The 16,458-nt window shown below is 36.9% G+C and overlaps 1 long non-coding RNA gene across 1 annotated transcript in view; it reads right to left on the bottom strand.

Moving 5' to 3' along the window:
- The window catches only part of LOC106504725, a 57,629-nt gene extending 41,664 nt beyond the window's left edge, over positions 1-15,965 (bottom strand). Inside the window, exon 1 of the long non-coding RNA XR_002346784.1 lies at positions 15,173-15,965. This is a non-coding gene — a long non-coding RNA (uncharacterized LOC106504725). The remainder of the gene's footprint in view (positions 1-15,172) is intronic.

The raw sequence follows: 16,458 nt of genomic DNA, 5'->3' as shown, positions 1-16,458 counted from the left end.
CTTATCCTCTATCGATTATTTAATGGGAAGATATTAATATGATAGCAAGTGCCTTCCTCTCTTTGAAGCTTGAGCCCTTGACTTCCTTTATCGCCACCCTAACTCCAGCCAAGCTATATTTCTTAAACATATACAAAACTGTCTGCTTCCCAGCCTATTTTTACATAAAGATTGACAACTTTAACATGTATTTGTCCATATTCAACAAATATATATTGAGTCCCTATTATGTGCAAATAGTTTGGCTGTTGGGGAGACAGAGATGAAAAAAAAAAAAAAAAAAAAAAGAAAAAAAAACAGGGTCTGTCCCCATGGAGTTTACTGTCACAGTATCTAACATTCTTGTCTTTTTCATATCTATTCAAAAATCTCTGGCCATCTTTCAAAGTTAGTCATTGATTTTAAATGTTCTAATATATTAAATTTCCTTGTAATTTAAAGGTGTAAAACTGGTAATGTGATGTGATATGATTATGTCAGATATCACTCCGTAGCTTCATTTGCTTTTCTCTAATTCTGTCTCAGGTGGCTCAAATGTTCTATTCCCCTCATCAATACCTTCACCCAATTCCCCTTTTTTCATTTTGGTGTACAACCCATTATACAACTATAATCTTTCTTCCAAAGAAAATGCTGAGCAAATATGAGTTGTATGTACTCTTCTGAAACTCAGCTTCTCTTCTGAAAGTGAACTGAATAGACATGAATATTAGAAAAATCATCCCACCTAGTCTTTCTTCAAAAGAAAGCACAATTGGGCAGAGATGAGAAGCTGCCCAGTAGTAAGATGCTCCACTTAAGGGAGGTAAACACTGCAGGAACAGCTATAGTCTGGCTTCTATAGGGTCACAGTTTAGGATGAACTGAATTTCAAGATGCAGTAAGATCAGGAAAAGCTAATAATTACGTATTTCAAAATATGGAGTTTGTATTTTGTTCATACGTTTCTTCACAGTTCTTTCAATCTCCACTAATTGTCTATTTGTTGTCTTTCCAGCCTTTCCCCAACTGCATAGTCCCAAAACCAGTAGCTGCTTTAGGTTCTTGTTATGGAAGCACTCAAGGTTCAAGGGGATGGAAAATATAATGGTACTGGAAACAATGATGTCACACTGCACAGGGATGCATGCAGGATGAGAAGGCTTTGGCTAAAGGAGTTCAATGGGAGTAGTTATGTAAAAGCTTGATAGGCATCAATTTTCATGAAACTGTTAAGAACTAGAGCTAGCAAAGAAAAAAAAAGAATTGGAGTTAGTAAATGTAGAATGCTCATTTAAAGAGTTATAAAGATAAAGAAATGTAAAGCTAGCTAGACAATTAGTAGAGAGCAAGAAAAGTGTGGTTTGGTTTGGTTTTACTTTTTGTTTAATAGGGAAAATAAGAAAATAACAGCATACTTGCAAGGTCATGGAAATAATACAACAGAAAAGGAAAACTATATAATGCAAAAGGGAAAATGGCCTGAGTAATGTGTATGAGTAATGTGTGTATGGGTATAAGTGTATGCCATCCAGTGTGCAGGTGGATGCCAAAATCAAGCACAGAGACACTGCCTTTGTGGTAACAGAAGAAAAAGTATAGTATCTGGGCACAAGTGCTATACAGGTGGCATAATGTGGTTATGGGAGCTTGATAACATTATTTCGAGATTTTCTTTTTTTTTTAAAATAGGAAGTTATCAACTAAGTGGAAGAAATAGGAGATATTGGAGATTTGAAGAGAAATAAACTGGGTATAAAATAAACCGGTTTAATTTTGAAAAATATTAATCTTAAGTGAGATAATCAGCTGGTTGTAGTATTCCACACCACATTTAACACTGCAGGGACTGGCAGAGAATAGGAGAGATTAAAAAAATCTTTCGTCAAGGTTATGATTTAGACAAGCAAATGAGATAAACCACAGAAGGGAGGGCATTGGCAAAAATTATAAAAAAGTGATGTTAGACTATGTATGAAATTAAACTGGAAATAACTTGATAGTATAAACTGGAAAATTAGAAGAAACTAAACATTGTAGGTTACACTGAGAGGAATTGATCATGTTAGAGGACTCAAAGGAGAGACTAGAAAAATGAGTTGGTGGACTAGAAAGTAGAATATGTGAGAGGAGATTTTTCTGGAATTGTAGTTATTGGTAAAGACGATTTACAATGCAATCGGGTAATAAATTGGATGGAGGTCAAGAAGCTAATAAATCAAGTTTCTGGGGAAATAATCTACTAGATTCTAATAACTAGAAAACTGAAGTAACCAAGGAAAAATGATAGGTTTGGTGGTGGAGAGAGTGACAATGAGCTGGGTAATAAAAATTCCAAGTTACTAAAACTTGGAAGTAACCAGCTACAAAAGAATGGGTTGGTAGTCTTATGACATGAAAGTCAAAGTTAGTTGTTTTTGTGCAAGAATGGGGAAATAATTTAGAAGTTAAAATAAGTAAGAGAGCACAACTGCAATGTGGTCTGCACCTGCGAGGGCAGCATGGGAAGGACTGGCATTAAGACTCAGATTTCCAGAATTCTTGACGTAGCACAGTGGAAATGAATCTGACTGGAACCACGATGATGTTGCAGCTTCAATCCCTGGCCTCACTCAGTGGATTAAGGATCTGGCGTTGCTGCGAGTTGAGCTAGGTCACAGATGCGGCTCAGATCCTGCATTTCTGTGGCTATGCTATTGGCCTGCAGCTGTAACTCTGATTTGATCCCTAGCCTGGGAACTTCCATGTACCACAGCTGTAGCGCTAAAAAGCAAAGAGAAAAAAAAAAAAAAAAAAAGGATTCAGATTTCAGGTTGAGCAAGAGGTGAAGGGGAAGGGTGGGTTCTTAAAAGCACCTGATGATATAAGAGATTTGTTGATGACAATGAGGTTTTTAAAGTCAATCTGAAAGGTTCCTTTGTTTTAAGGAAATGGAAATAGATAAAAGATGTAATCACAGAAGAAGTGATCACAGGAGTGATCCCTAGAGTTTTAGGTGGATTACAATCAGGGTGTGCTAGATGATAAGAGAAGTCTGAGTGTCTTCTGCTATCAGATAAACAGAAATAAAAGCCATGATGCAACTGGTCCTCATGGTCCCAAGGCAGATATTGGTGGCAAGCTGTGAATGCTGTGGAGAGTGAGATGTGGGAATGTTGCCAGGAGCATTTAATTTCTGCTAAGGAAAAGAAGAAAGAAAAAGACCAGTATTAAAATAGAATGTGCATCCTCCTAAAACACTGAAGTAACTGAAGGGGGGAGAAAAGAGAAATTTGTAAGTACTCATATAAGTATACTCAGATAATTTTAAAAGTTTTTTGCATCTACATGAAAATATAATTAGGTGCTATAAAAAGGAAATAACCCACAAAAAGTGTTCTTAGCTACCACAAATAATTTAAGAAAAAAAAAAAAAAGAAAGAAAGAAACACTTAAAAGATAATTGACAGTCTAAATGTAACTGAAGGAAACTACAAAATATAGAGCAAAAAGTGATAAGGTCAAAAAACAGAAAAAGTTAAACAAAATAGAAAATCAATTGAAAATTCAACTAAACAAAAAGCAAGTGAGTTCAAATGTCAGGGAAGAAGTATGGGACTGATATACAGGGGAAAAAAGAAGAAACGCTAACCATATATTTTAGTCAATTCTACCGTAGATGAAAACTAGCAATTCCTAAAGAGTCAGATAAAAAGCAGAAAAGTGAAAGCTTCTGAGACTCTCACTGGTCTCTAGAAATTAGGATGTGATATGCATAGCCTTGAATCAAAACAAACCTTTTTGACATACCATGCTTTCCGTTATGACTTTCAAGAGCACCCTAAGGAAAAGTAGATGTGAAATATATCAATTCTTACAGGACTAATTTCAGATTATCTGAATCCTGAAAACAGATTAAATAGTTTAGGATTCCTAGTGTCTTCATTGCTTACCAGATATTCTCTGAGTTAAGGTAATAAGATTACAGACCTCAAATCTACACCTTTTTTGTACAGTGTCCAGCATTCAGTCAAAAATAACCAAACAAAATTGTATGTCTGAAAAGAAAAGAAACAATGGAAAATACATAACTAACAGAAAATCCATATAATATACTGATTAGCCATAGGCTTTTTAATGGTTCAAAAGACTACATTCATAACTTTGACAGAGGTAGGGAGTTCCCATCATGGCTCAGCAGTAAAGAACTCAAGTAGTATCCATGCAGATGAATGTGGGTTCAATTCCTGGCCTTACTCAGTGGGTTAAGGATCCAGGGTTGCCATGAACTGTGGTATAGACCACAGATGTGGCTCAGATCTGGTGTTGCCATGGCTGTGGCGTATGCCAGGAGCTGCAGCTCTGATTTGACCCCTAGCCTGGGAACTTCCATATGTTTTGGGTATGGCTTTAAGAAGACCAAAAAAGAAAAAAAAAAAAGGAGGAGTAAAAACTTTGATAGAAATCGAAATAATTTTTTTAAAAATCCAATGGAGAAGTTCCCTTGTGGCACAAAGGGTTAAGATTCTGGCATTGTCACTGATGTGCCCTAGGTCATTGCTGTGCTATGAATTTGATCTCTGGCCCAGAAACTTTCACATGCTGTGGGCATGGCCAAAAAAATGCACCAAATGGAATGTTAAACATGAAAACTAAAACTAAGGAGTTCCTATTGTGGTGCAACTGGATCGGTGGTCTAAATGCAGCAGCAGGACACAGGTTCAATCCCCCACCCAGCATGGTGAATTAAAGGATACAATGTTACCATAGGTCACAACTGTGGCTTGGATCTGATCCCTGGCCCAGGAACTCCATATGCTGCAGTGAACAATAAAAAAAAAAAAAAAAAAAAAAAAAAAAAAAAAACTACATAATATCTAAATGAATAAAATAATACTTCTTTTAAAACTAAAAATCAAAACACTCAATCGATGGGTTTAGTGACTGATTATATATCAATAAATTGGAAGCATAAATTGGGAGATGACGAAGAAAATACCCAAAACGAAAATCACGGAAATATAAAATAAGAAAGAAAGAGAAAAAAGATATAAAAGTGCGATCATAAATGCACTTAGTATTACCACCAGGAAGAAAAGAGAGAGCTGAGAATCATATATAAAGTGATATTTTGCTATGCCTTTAAGTGGCTAAAGAAGCACAATAAATTCAAGCAAGTTAAATACCCCTGTCCACCCCAAATTCCCAAAACCCAAAAAACTATGCCTTGGCACATCAGAGTTAAACTACTGAAAATAAAAATAAAAGAGTAGATAATAAAAACTGCAAAAAAAAAAAAAAGTTGTATTATCTTCAAAGGAGAAGTAATATAAGGTTGAGAGTTGATTCTTAACAAAATTGAAAAAAAAGCAGAAGATAATGGAATTATATTCTCAAAATGTTGGAAGGAAGAAAAAAAAGCTTCACTGTTGAATTCAATAACCAGAGAAAAGTAACTTTCCAAAGTAGAAGTAAAATAAAATCATTTTCAGACTGCAAAAACTAAGAAAAATATGTCACCAATAAACTCACATTAAAAGACATACAAAAGACTATCTTCAAGCCAAAAGTAATCATCCAGATTCAACATAGAGTTAGAAACAACAAAAAGAATAAATATATGGATTAATCTAAATAAATATATGCCATATACTCCATATTTGAAATGTATTATGTGGTTTAAAATATACATAGTTAACACATGAAAAATAAAAATTTTAAAGAGATGTAAAGTGTTTTAAATGTCCATGCTTTTACTGAGAAATTTATATTAAGGCTAACAGATCCAATATGATTTGTAAACTACTAACTGAATAGTAAAATAGTGAATATTTAACAAGCTAGTTAATAGGGAAAAATGAGTAAAAATGTTATACTGTTTCAAAATAAGATGCATTAAAAGGAAAAGCAGAATGGGAGAATAAAAAAAGCAGCAAATAAAATGACAGATTTAAACCCCAATAATTATATAATTACTTACAATATGAAGGAGCTAATGTTTCATTTAGAAGATGATTATCAAACAGGCTTAAAAAAAACTGAATGAATGTATTTTTAAAATATAAGAATGTAGGAAAGTTGAAAGTCAAAGGGTGAAAAAAATAAATGACAAACTTTCCAAAAGAAAACTGCTAGCACTGTTAATAACATACAAAGTAGATTCTAAGATGAAAAGTATCTCTATATTGATCAAGGTTAAAATTACTGGGAACATATAATTCTAAACTTCTATGTACCTGGCAATACAACCTGCTATAATATGCACATAGTAGTATCAAAATGCATAAAGCAAAAATTAATTGCAACAAAAAGAGAATTAAGAAAAATCATCTTTATGGGAGGATTTTTTTTAACTCTCTTTCCTCAGGTAACTGACTGGACAAGCTGACAAAATGGACAAAAAGATTTGATCAATAAATAAACAAAACTGAATAATTTATTGACATATGCAAACATCTCAACAGAAGATCACAGAATACACTCTTCAAATCTTTACAGGATATTTACTAAACTTAAGGATATGCCTGGACATAAGAGTTGATAAAGGGTTAAAGTTATACAGAGTATATTCTTAGAACGTAATGTAAACATAGAAAAAAGATAAAGAAATACCTATGTGTTTGGAAATACAGCAACATATATTTTTAAAAAACCAGTAGGTCAAAGAAAACATTACAATTAAAAATAGAAAACATTTTGATGTGAATGATTATGAAAGTGCAATATGTCAAAACATGTATGATATAGCTAAACCATGTTTATAGGAAATTTACAGATTTGAATATAAGAAGAAAAAAAGCTGAAAATCAGGGCTCTAAACATCCATCTCAAGAAATCTGAAAAGGAGCAATAAGTTACCCTAAAAAAGTAGAAGAAGGTAAATTTTAAAAATTAAGGAGTTCCCTTCGTGGCTCAGTGGTTAAAAAACCTGACTAGGATCCATGGGGATGCAGGTTCAATCCCTGGCCTCGCTTAGTGGATTAAGGATCCAGTGTTGCTGTGGCTGTGGTGTGGGCTGGCAGCTGCAGCCCCAAATCAACCCCTAGCCTGGGAACGTCCACATGTCACAGATACAGCCCTAAAAACAAAACAAAACAAAACAAACAAACAAAAAATTAAAAGCATAAAACAATGAAAGAGAAAAATAGAGTACAATAGAAACCATCAACAGTCAGAGTAGATTCTTATCTAGTATTATTATAACCAAAGACCAGTAAAATGTATTAATTCATGGAAAGACTGGTACAGAAATATTTATGGATAGAATAAAAGAGAAGAGGGGGTATTTTATGGACTCTATCAATGTTAAAAATTTCATAAGCTGGAAAAACAAATAAATCAAACTTGATGCCAAAAAAAAAAAAGAGAAAACCTAGATTAAACGGACAGATTCCTAGAAAAACAAGAAAAAACTTGAAGTAGACACAAGTACAGACAGAAAAACTGAAATGCCCTGTGCCAAGAAAGGTAATTGGATCTGCAATTAAAATTAATTTCTCTATATTAATAGTTAAGTAGCACCTAGATTTATAAAAAGAAAAAATAAAACTGTACATAGAATCAAAACACTCAGGAACTTGGGAGTTCCCACCATGGCTCAGCAAAAATGAATCTGATAGCATCCATAAGACACAGGTTTGATGCCTGACCTTGCTCAGTGGTTAAGGATCCAGCATGGCAGGGAGCTCTGCTATAGGTCGCAGACACGGCTCAGATCTGGCGTTGCTGTGGCTGTGGTGCAGGCCAGAGCTTACAGCTCTGATTTGACCCTAGCCTGGGAACTTCCATATGCCAAGGGTGTGGCCCTAAAAAAATCTAGGAACCCACAGCATTGTAAATTAACTATACTTCAAAAAAATCTAGGAATGAATCAAACTACTAGAAATAAATACACAAAAATTTGTATTAGCTCTGTGTGGAAAACCATAAAACATAATTGTGAAATTTAAAAAGGGACTAAGTAAATCTGGGGATATTCATATGCTTGGGTGATGAGACTCAGCATTGTCATTTCTAGTTCTCCTCAATGTGTTCTATAGATTCAGTACAGCTCCAAGGGTAAAATCTTTATTTATTTATTTTTTGTTAAAAATATGTATGCAATGCAACAGGTCAAAAAACAAGAGCACTCTCATAGTGCGCTCTTATAAGAAGGACTTAGAATAACATTATGAGGACACATTATAAAGCTACAGTGATTAAAAGAATATGCTATTGATGCAAGGATAAAAAAATAATCACTGGTAGTAAACAGATAATCCAATAATAGACCCATACTTATAGAAACACTGGATTTATCATAGGACTGGCACCACAGAGCAGTGTGGAAAGGAAGCTCTTTCCCCAATGTGCTGAGTCAATTGGATATCTATACAGGAATAAAATAAAAATTAAGATATACTTTACATCAAACATAATAACGTTGATGGACTGTAGATTTAAAAGTGAAATGGTAAGGAGTTCCCATTGTGGCTCAGTGGTTAATGAATCGGACTAGGAACCATGAGGTTGTGGGTTCGATCCCTGGCCTTGCTCAGTGGGTTAAGGACCCGGTGTTGCCATGAGCTGTGGTATAGGTTGCAGACTGGCTCAGATCCCGCGCTCCTGTGGCTCTGGCGTAGCCCAGTGGCTATAGCTCCGATTTGTCCCCTAGCCTAGGAACCTCCATATGCCACGGGAGCAGCCCAAGAAATTGCAAAAAAAGACCAAAAAAAAAAAAAAAAGTGAAATGGTAAGTAATGCTTCTAAAACTAATATAGGATGTTTTCATGGTATGAAAGACGAAAAAATTTTCAGGACAAAAAAGTATTAATCATGGAAGGAAAAACTTGATAAATTTGACATTATAGTGAATAATTCCTTTTCATCAAAATAGACCATTAAGAGTGTGAAAAAGGAAGCTTCAGCATGGGAGATATTGTCAACTTACACAACTAAAAAAAGATGAATCCATAATACATAAAAATCCTTGAAAAAATAAAAGTATGCAAAGTAATTTTTTTGAAAAGCAAATGAGTTAGTCATCAAATGACCAATAAATGCAGAGAAAACTACTGAAATTCACTCATAAACAGGGAAATGAAAATTAAAACTGATATAGCACAAACCCCAATTTCAAGTTTTGAAAATATATGGAACCATAGATATTCTAATGCACTACTGGAGGGAACATAATAGCAGTCCCTGATTTATGATGGTTCAATTAAGGTTTTTCTACTTTACAATAGTGCCAAAACAATATGCATTAAGTAGAAACCATGCATTAATTGTTTTTTTTTTTTTTTTTTTTTTTTAGGGCTATACCCGTGGTATTTGGAAGTTCCCAGGCTAGAGTCAAATCAGAGATACAGCTGCTGGCCTACCCCACAGCCACAGCAACACCAGATCCCTAACCCACTGAGTGAGGCCAGGGATGGAACTTGCATCCACATGGATACTAGTCGGGTTCATTTCCACTGTGCCACAACGGGAACTCCTTAGAAACCATACAATAAATTTTAATTTTGATCTTTTCCTGGGATGGCCACATGCAGTACCATACTCTCTCTTGATGCTGGGTAGCAACAGCTCCCAGTCAGCCACGCATTTATGAAGGTACACAACTATAACAGGGAAGAACAAATCTGACTCCATACAGGACCTGTTTCTTTTACTTTAATCTTTGTATTCTATTACTTTTGGTTCAAGTTAAGAATGTTGCCTATAGCCTGAAATATATAGTATTAGAATACAAGAGGCCGAAGACCAAGAAACATGAGATTTCAAGCAAGTTAACTGACTAGCAGAGGGGCCAGAAGCACAGAGTGCAGAGGAGACTCAGGCTTCCCACTGCAAAGGCAAGGAGAACTTCTTATATATGTAAGGAGCAGGGGTCTCAGTCATGTACTGATAAGGAAGTAGGGTAAGGAATAGGGAAAATAGGAAAAGGAAGGTATTGTTAAAATTCAACAGTTTCTCCAGCTATGTTTATCTTGAGGCTTTGAGGTTCATGAGGTTGTCTTTGTTCCAAGGCCATCAACCTGGAGAACGTCTAATTATAAATCCCTTCTGCATCAGCTCATCTGGTGTTTCTGTATTTCAGTTCCTTTCCATTTTACATTTACCACCTAACACATAGCAAGGCTCTTACCTTTAAGGGTGTGACACTTTTCCATTTATATAGAGATAAAAAGTAGAACAGAGAATAAACTTTGTCTTCTTGGAGGTTTACAGGAACATCATGACTTGACCTATGGGGACAGCTGCAGGAATGGAGGATCCTGACACCCTGAGGTCTACAGCAGCCAACCATACCTCTCCCTCACCCTGCCTTTAAAACAGCTTTGCTGAAACCCTTCAGGGAATTCGGGATTTTTGAGCAGGGCCACTCCTTGCATGGCCCTGTAATAAACCTATCACTGCTCCAAACTCCAACGTTTCAGTTTGTCTGGCCTCATTGTGTATCAGGCACATGACCTTGTGTTTGGTAACACAACCAAAACACTTATAACCATTCTGTATCCATACAACCATTCCTTTTTAAACTTTTAGTACAGTATTCAGGAACCATACTTTGCTCTAAAACAGGCTTTGCATTAGATGGTTTTGCCCAGCTGTAGGCTAATATAAGTGTTCTGAGAACATTTAAGGTAGGTGAGGCTAAGCACTGATGTTGGCTAAGTCAAGTGCATTTCTGACTCATATTTTCAACTTATAATGGATATATCATAACATAACCCTATCATAAGTCAAGAAAGAGCTGTACATTGATACAAACACTCTGGAAATAATGTGTGGCATTATATACTATTTGGCATTATATAAATTTGAATATATACAAAACCAATCACACAGCAATTCAACTCCATGGTATGTACCCAAATAAAATGTATGCACATTGGCACCAGGAAAAATGTAACATTATCATTCCAAGTAGCCACACAGACACGAACACACACAATGGATAAACAGATTGTGGTACATTCATTTAACTGACATAATACTAAAATTTTTTAAAAACTACATTTACACTTAATCTGTAATGATGTCACAAGTATGATGTTTAGGAAAGGAAATCAGGCACACAAAGAATATATACTGCTTTCTTTTAATTTACATATATTTCAAACACAGGTACAGATAAATTATATTATTTGAAGTTATATAATATAAAGTTACAACAGTAGTTATCTATGCAGAGTAGGAATTGTAGTTTTGGGGAAGAAATGTGAGGGGAGCTTGTTCTATTTCTTTCTCTGTGTCATACTGATAGGTGTGTTTATTTTGTGATAATTACTGTGCTGTACACTTGTGTCTGTACACATTTCTTTAAAATGATAATAAAAATAAAAGGAGACAAATAGTGAGAAAATGTGATAAAAAGATTAGTTGTGCTGGTCTAATATGTGACAAACAGTATCGAGGGAAAGAGAGAACAAATAGAGTAACTCTCCCAGCTCAGGTGTAGATCATAAGTAGATCAGAGCTAAGCAGCTATCACACGAGAACCTGATGAAGCACAGCAGATATTAAAAAAAAAAAAGGAGTCCCGTCGTGCGCAGGGTTACGAATCGACTAGAACATGAGTGCGGTCGACCCTGCCTTGAGTGGAGGTCGGCTTGCGTAGCTGTGTAGTCACGACCGCTCGGATCCGCGTGCTGTGGCTCTGGCGTAGCACTACAGCTCCGAGACCTCTACCGGAGCCCCATATGCCGAGAGCGTCAAAAAAAAAAAAAAAAGACCTACTACCATTCTTTGGAACCTTCTGAAAACAGGCCATCTACAAAGCAAAGAATCAGACCTCCCCAGGACTTCTCACTGATGACTCTTGATGTTAATAGAAGTAATGACTTTAAAGTTTTCAGAAAAAAATGATACTCAATCTAAATTTAATATTCAGGCCAGCATCTGGCAAATGTGACAATGAAACCATTATGTAGCATACAGACATGACGTCATCAAATTCCATCAGTCAGTTCAAACTTGAAAATATCTATTTCACAAAAATTATGGTGGAAAATGGGAAGGAGATAAATGAAATTCAAGAACATTTCTCTTGGGAGTTCCCATCATGGCTCAGTTGTTATCGAACGCTACTAGCAACCATTAGGTTGTGACTTCGATCCTTGGCCTCGCTCAGTGGGTTAAGGATCTAGTGTTTCCATGAGCCGTGGTGTAGGTCTCAGATGCGGCTCAGATCCCACATTGCTGTGGCTGTGGAGCAGGCCAGCAGCTACAGCTCCAATTAGATCCCTAGCCTGGGATCCTCCGTATGCCATGGGTGCGGCCCTAAAAAGAACGTTTCTCTCAAGATTGAAAGAAGAAAGAAAAAGAGAACAGAGAGGGAGGGAAGGGGGAGGGTAGAATGGTGTCAGTCTGAGAGATGTGTCCTCGTAATAAAAGACTCCAGATTAAAGTTCTCTACCAGTGGAATCTCTACCAGAGAACATGTTCAAAAACCTAAAGTTTTCATCCCATATATAACTTGAGTAAGGAAAGTAGCATTTGTCATCATAAAGAGAGCATTTTCTTGTTTATCCAAAAATATAAAAGAAAATTATAAACTCCAAAACATAACTTACTCTATAATAAAGCTAAGACACTATTTTGAAGCAAATTGAAATAGAGCAAAACAAAAACAGTCATACTATGAACATTCTCTTCTGAGTGGTACAAAAGCCCTGATGTTGAATATGTAAAAACAACAATAGTAACAATTGCCACCCTCATTTATCGAAAACCAACTATTTACCAGGTACTATTATTCTATAATCTTCTCATGGCATGAATTATTTGATTCTCTACATAGTCCTATGAAGCAGGTCCTATTTCACATTATATGAACAACATAAATGTAATAACATGAATAAATAACAAAGAAACTAATGAACAGAGTTTATGTAATTTTTTCAAAGTTATATTCCTTAGTGCTGGATCTAAGATTTTAATGTAGATAGGTTGGATCTAAAACTTGAGCTTTTAATTACTCTGTTTTTATGTCTTCTGCAAAAATATTCCACAGGCATTCTTGTTTTTAAATTAACCAATGTTAACTGAAAACAACTGAGATAAATGGATTAAGATTAATGCTAATTTTAATCTATGAAGCCAGTTAATCATGATTATTTGGGGGAGGCCCCATTTTTTCTCTTATTGGGCTGGCTCTCTCTTTTGTCTCTCCCCCTCATCCACCCCTACCTCTTGCTATATTAATAACTTAATAACCTGGTCATAACCTGGTGAATAATCATACATATTCCCGCATGTTCTTATAATCATATGCCATTTCATCAGGACACGTTTCAATACACAAATACAAATAAATTCCTGCAACCAGATGTTGTTTCATGTCTCCATTACTCTCTGGATTTTGGTGAGCTCTTTTTGTCTGAATACTCAGGTCTATTTTATTTATTCATTGCTTGTATTCTTATGTTCATTTTATTCCTTAAAATTAATCTAAATGTATCAAGCCAGATGTTTTTCCCTCTTTTTATATTGCTAAAAGACACTTAAAGAAATTTCTTTCAACTTGTTTGCCAGGCCACTAATTTAGGCCTCAAAAGACAACCCTGTCCTCCAACTGTAGAAGGGAAATGTTTCAGTATTATTCAGAATTCAGATTTTTTTTCCCCTTGCTTAACTATATGCATGTGTGAGGGTATGGATGCGTGCTGAAGCTTTGGCATTTCCTTAATTGCTGTGATTAATTTTTCCTGTTACAATTATCAGTCTCAGGCAGCATCTTTACTGTGATGTTCTGTTTCTATGAGTGCTGAGTCTTACTCTGGCTGCCTAGTATGTGTTGGTCTGTCATGTTAGTCTCAGAGAACACTAGGCACAATCCCTCAAGGGAAAAGGAACTGCTGTCTCTCCATCAACCAACCAGTGATACAGAATCATGCAGACCACAGTCCCAGCCCCCAGTGAAGATATTTAGAAGATCGAGCACATCTATGGGACTGACTTTAAACCTTTCCACAACAGTGCTAGAACTCCGAGGGTCACATTTTTCTCAGGAGTTACATTCTTGCGATCTTCAAAAGATTCTCTGACAATGCACTCAATTTGCCTCAACCATAGCAGAGAAACTACACATCAGTTTTCTTGGGCCAACCCTCACAAAGGCCAAAGGATTAATTCAGACCCAGCCACCTGTATTTCCTAACAGGTTTCCAATCTGAAGACAAAGATAGTTTAAGGTTAGTAACCATGGAGAAATCAGCTGTAGTGTGTCTGGCTCCTGGATGAAAACTCCTGTGTGGGAGTTTTCCAGCCCCAACCATGGGTGATAACAAAGGCCTCCCTGGTAGACCTGGTGGAAAGCTGCCCTCCCACCCCAGACTTGGAGCACAGCCAAGGCTCTGCAGTCTTTGAGGGGAGTAACAATCAAGGACTGAGCCATCTCCCTGGCTGCCCATGTCTTACTAATATCTGCATTCCTAGCCTCCTCTAAGTGGAGGCCTCCTTAGGGGAGCTGAGCTCAGCTGAGACTTTACCCAGGCATCTCTGCCAAGATCACCTTATAGGGGCAGGGGCCTTATGGGGGCAGGGGCTTTGAAGACACTTTCCTTCACTCAGATTCCATTTTGGCTTGACCGCTCTGATGCCTGGCAGCACCTGCAGCTTGGGACACAGTACATGCTGTGACTTGCCGCACAGACACCCCTTCAGGAGCCTCCAACAGACTTGGCTTCTAACACCTTTCAGTTGAACGGCTTCTCAGAAATTTCCCACAGCCTCAGGAAGCTGCCAAGGCCCTAGTTTACCCACATCCACAACGCAGCAAGTGTGCGGTAATTCGTACAAGTGCAGATGCAAAGGTCCGCCCCCAACACCACACTGAGGAGCACCTGGGAAGAGTCAACTCAGCACCTGAACTTCTTGTAAGACCAGCTGAGGCCTCTAATTTTGTTGTATGTGCTTGGCAGTTCAAGCACCCACTCAGCCCAGTCCCACTACCTTCACACCTCTGTTAGGCATCCCAGGCCACTACCCCCAGGATAGCACGAACTCAAAGTGAACCTCTAGTCCGTTTCCCACCGGACCAAAGACAAGAGTAGGCTACAGGCCTTCATTTGCCCCAGTTCACTGTTTCTATACAGTTAATTCCACTTTTATAGGCAACTATACGCAAGGCAGAAAAATCTAATCATGGTGAATTTAGTATAAAGAGTAGATGGCAGGAGAGAGGAAGTTGGGGAGAGGGGGAAGAAAAAAGGTGTGTTAATATTACCTTATATAATGACATGAAGAGATAGCAAAGGCACGGCAGAACCCGATGGAAGGCAGAGCACTGAGTCGTGAGCCCCGTGCTCCAAGAGCCGGCTTGTCCGGCTTGTCCGCTGTGAGCAGGGTGGGCGGCACTTGGCCTGCGCAGGGCGTTCCCGCGCAGCGTGGGGCGTGCGGGGCGGTCTGCTGGCGCGCTGCTCTCTGAGTCGGGGCCGAACTGGTGCTGGTCCTCAGCCAGGCCCCTGGCTGGGAGGGCCTCCAGGCCTGACCTTACAACAACAGCAACAACAAAACAACAAAAAAAGGCCCCTCTGGCGCCTGGGGCCAGGATCTGGTGTTGTCACTGTTGTGTCTCTGGTTACACAGTTGCTCCAAGGTTCCATGCTTGCTCAGGAAAGTCTGCATGCTGGGGGCTGTTGCCAAATAAAATAAAATAGGGCTAAAATTGATGGCAATTGAACACATTTCAATACGGATTAGATATTATATAAAAAATCGTTTTTTAAAATGGGTATTATGGTATGTAAGAAAATAGTTTTAAGAAAGACACATAAGTGTACAAAGGTGAACTATAAGGTCAACAATTTAAAATAATTCAGCCCCAAATATGTAAATAAATGTAGTATATGCAGAAAAATATTGTATTAGCTAAACCTGTATGATGACTATGACTATGCATAGCCATTTCGGTTTTTGCTTTTTTTGTATATTTGACTGTTTTTCTAATAACAATAAATAAAAACATGAATTCGTGAGATATTAATGTACAGAATATTATTTAATTATAAAAATGACTAAAATTATCATACATAACCTGCAATTAAAGAGAAAGAGGGACTCGAAGTGAATTCTATATGTTATCAATTTCATCTGTCATAGAAAGTAGTAACAAAAAAAAGTTAATCCTAATATTTCAAGAAATGCTGGTATAAAAAAATTACTTAGCATTTTGGAGAAAAACAAGAGAACCCCAAATATAGACATTTCAAAAAAAAAAAAATTACTGCTTCTACAGAGGGGTAGAAACCAAACTGTGATTCAGAAAGGGATATATGGAATGGTGTTGCTTTTTTGGAACATTTTCTATATCATTTGACTTTCACCATCTGTAATTTTTACATCAGTGATAAGTAAAATTGAATTGAGCAAATAAAAATAATGTTGACAGTCACGAATTAAATACTCTGCTTTTATTTTTCTATTAATTTTCATGAAATATATAAAGTGACTCTCATGCTATGATTTGTTTTGAATTTCACTGGTAGGTGACGATATATGCTTCAAAGATAT

Source organism: Sus scrofa, chromosome 8 (genome assembly GCF_000003025.6).
Source record: "Sus scrofa isolate TJ Tabasco breed Duroc chromosome 8, Sscrofa11.1, whole genome shotgun sequence".
Classification (NCBI taxonomy): Eukaryota; Metazoa; Chordata; class Mammalia; order Artiodactyla; family Suidae; genus Sus; species Sus scrofa.
Note: the sequence above shows the minus strand (reverse complement) of the source record. Positions and strands in the feature narration are given on the sequence as shown.